The sequence below is a fragment of the Arachis ipaensis genome, chromosome B02, assembly GCF_000816755.2.
Source record: "Arachis ipaensis cultivar K30076 chromosome B02, Araip1.1, whole genome shotgun sequence".
Taxonomy (NCBI): Eukaryota; Viridiplantae; Streptophyta; class Magnoliopsida; order Fabales; family Fabaceae; genus Arachis; species Arachis ipaensis.
In genome coordinates this window covers 4,742,516-4,742,802 of record NC_029786.2, presented here as the reverse complement: position 1 = coordinate 4,742,802, position 287 = coordinate 4,742,516, and positions in this window count along the sequence as shown.

The window sequence follows — 287 nt, the reverse complement described above, 5'->3', positions numbered from 1 at the left end:
ATTAGAGAAAAAAATATTTTATCAATCATAAGAAAAATATGATGACGCAACCCATTTATTTTCTCGTCAAAGATTGGCATTATGATATGCATTTGTTTCCTAAATTGCATCACACATTTTATTTATTTAATCTCATTGAAAATTGCATTAAACATTTAATAGTAACCAAATCCTAAAATAAATTGAGGATGCTAGAGACAGCTTAGTTTAGAATATTAGATACATATATATTTTTCAGTGGATCCCACCATTTCACAAAGACGGCTGAGGTGAGAGTAGTAATTTTT